The sequence below is a fragment of the Phacochoerus africanus genome, chromosome 2, assembly GCF_016906955.1.
Source record: "Phacochoerus africanus isolate WHEZ1 chromosome 2, ROS_Pafr_v1, whole genome shotgun sequence".
In the NCBI taxonomy this organism is placed as follows: Eukaryota; Metazoa; Chordata; class Mammalia; order Artiodactyla; family Suidae; genus Phacochoerus; species Phacochoerus africanus.
The window spans coordinates 265,301,654-265,304,920 of NC_062545.1; the positions used below are offsets into that span (position 1 = coordinate 265,301,654).

General features: G+C 36.0%; 1 pseudogene; it reads right to left on the minus strand.

The window, feature by feature from the left end:
• Positions 1-472: 472 nt before the first annotated feature.
• LOC125120893 (olfactory receptor 1J4-like) lies at positions 473-1,061 on the minus strand (annotated as a pseudogene).
• Between the last annotated feature and the right edge of the window lie 2,206 nt (positions 1,062-3,267).

Here is a 3,267-nt window from a genome sequence, read left to right on the forward strand (position 1 = left end):
GTGGCTGAATGCAATACACCAGAATGTTGTTGAGGACTGTAGAATTGAAAATAAATGCTCACAATAAATTTGAAGCTAATGCCAACAAATTTCAGCACATCTTACAGGGAAGAATAAGTCCACAAGGAGCAGAACATGATGCTAAATTGGTGTGTTCTCAAAAAATATTGTATCAAAAATAAATAAGCAGAAAATGACATATCTAAAAGGAGAAAAATAAAAAAGCACAATCATAATTATGTGACATTTTATATATGATTTTTGACATATTTTATGAGAGTTGAAGAAGCAGAAGAAAATTAAGGATAAGGAATATTAACAATTCAAGTAACAAACTGGTCCTTCTTGACATATTTAAACTATAAATGATGGATGAATGCATATACATTTGAAGTTATAGAGTTGCCAACCATATCATTTTAGGAGATTACCTCACTGTGCTGATGACTGCAATAAGAGGATTTAGTGATTGTCACTTCAAGAAGTTAGCCCTATTAGCAAATATCTCTAAGGCCTGTTTTATGTCTCTGTTCCAGAGGCTGTAGATGAAGAGGTTCAGCATGGGAGCAACTACTGCATACACAACAGAAGTGATTATGTCTTTGTCACTGGAGCCCCATGATGAGGAGAAAAAGGAAACACTAGCAAGTGTCCCATAGTATATAGACACCACAAAGAGATGGGAGTCACAGGAGGAATGAACTTTAAAGGGTCTATTGGTGGAAGAGACACTCAGAACAGAAATTCCTATATGAATATATGAGCCCAAGATACTACACAGAGGCAGAATGAAAAAACTTCCTTCCACAGTAAACATGACCAGCTCATTGAAGGATGTTTCTGAACAGCTAAACTCTGGAGGGCAGTGTGGTAACAGAAAAATTGGAGGATGGTTTTGTCAACACAGAAAAATAGTTGGACCAAGAAGAGTGTGTGTGCAACAGGGCATGGATACAACAGAGGAACCAGGACCCTACTACTAAGGAGACACACACCCCTTGCCTCATGGTGGTGCTGTAGTGGAGAGGCTGACACATGGCCATTTACCAGTCATATGCCATCACTGTAAGTAGGAAATTGTCAAGACAACCAAAAACTAAGGAAAAACACATCTGATAAATGCACCCTGCATAGGTAATTTAATGTTGCTGAGTCTGAATGTTCATAAGCATGTTAGGGACAGTGAAAATTGAAAGGGAGACATCTGTGAGCATCAAGTGACTGAGGAAGAAAGACGGGGTGTGGAGGTCAGGGTCCAGCCTGATAAGTAGGATAATGAACAGATCCCCCAGCACTGTGGTCAGGTACATGACCAGGAACAGGGCAAGGAACTCAACCAGCTGCTCTGGCCAAATGGGGAGCCAGAGGAGGAGGAACTCAGACAATCAGCTCTGGTTCTCCCTACTCATGCTGTTTTGCTGGGAACTGGAGAAAGTGGGAAATGTCAATGAACATGCCATAATATTTCAGTTATGCTCTCTGACCTATGAAAAGTCTTAATTCTTGCTAACTTTCCCTTTGTTCCCCTTAATTGTTGGTGAATAAATCAGTCTTTTCAACTCTGAATCCAATAACACATCAAACACTCATATTAATCAAGCATTTTCCCAGAAAAACCAATGGACATGTATTCTTCATTCAATATATATTTATTGAACCACTGCTTTCTCACACGCTGATTACATAGGAGTCAAAAAGAACTGAGAAGTCTCTGTGTTCAAGTTCAAACCTCTTTAATTTGCTAAGATGAAGCCAGGTTCAAACCTCTTTAATTTGCTAAGATGAAATGGGAAAAGACACCAAGTAAGAGGTACCTCTTAAAAGGAATATGAAAGTCTTTACATTTTAAGATAATTATTGAAGCTATGTCAATGGCTTTCAATGTAGTTCGCTGCACCCTAACTGTTTTGAGTCACTTAAAAATCCCCTTTTATCAAAAATGTCCAATACAGGATTCCATGCCAATGTCAATAGTTCCAGGCTCTGTTTCAAGTGTTTTACATGCACTTTCAAATTATATTTTAACAGTAGCCCAACAAATATTATTATTCACTTTTTAACCATACAAAACCAAAACTATACATTATTTAAATGTGCACAGATACACGCAATTAAGTGCACCAGGTGGAATCACAAAACTGCAAACTATCAAATGTACTTTATTACTTTGATTATGCATCAAAATGATAAGCATTTGTGACTTCTCTGAAAGTAAACAATAGAATATTAACTGAATGATTGTAGCTTTGTAAGGCAAGATGCCAAGACATGGAATCAATCTTAATGTCCTTCAACAGATAAACGATAAAGAAGAAGTGGGGCATATATTTAATAGAATAGTACTCAGCCATGTAAAGAATGAAATAATGCCACTTGTAGCAACATGGATGGAGCTAGAGGTTATTCGAGTAAATCAAGGAAACCAGCTGGAAAAAAAACATATACCATATAAAATTGCCTATATGTGGTATCTAAGAAAATGATACAAATGAACTTATACACAAAAAGAAATAGACTCACAGACATAGAAAATAAACAGGGTTAAAAAAAAGGGGAAAGGGGGGAGGTATAACTCAGGAGCTTTGGGTCAAAATCTATACACTTCTATACATAAAATAGATAACTAACAAGTACTAATTGTATAAAAGGTGGAAATATACTCAATATTTTGTAATAACATATAAGGGGAAAAAATCTGTAAAATACATATAGTATGTAATATATTCAAAACTGAAATCACATGCTCTACACCTAAAACTAACAAAACATTGTTAGTCAAATATATATCAAATTAATTAAGGGATTAATTAAAATTTTAAAAACCATTTTTCAGCAACATGGATGGCCCTAGAGACTCATACCGAGTGAAATAAGTTAGAAAGAGAAAGACCAATACCATATGATATCGCTTATATCTGGAATCTAATATATGGCACAAATGAACCTTTCCACACACAAAAAAAATCATGGACTTAGAAACAGACTTGTGGTTGCCAAGGTGGAGGGGAAGGGAGTGGGATGAATTGGGAGCTTGAGGTTAACATATGCAGACTATTGACTTTGAATGGAAGAGCAGTGAGATCCTGCTGTGTAGCACTGGGAATATGCCTAGTCACTTATGATGGAGCATGATAATTTGAGAAAAAAGAATGTATACAAGTATGTGTAATTGGGGCACATGCTGTACAGCAGGAAAAAAATAATGTATTGGGTAAATAATGATTACAATCAAGACTACTTCATAAGAAAAAAAATAAATAACCAAAA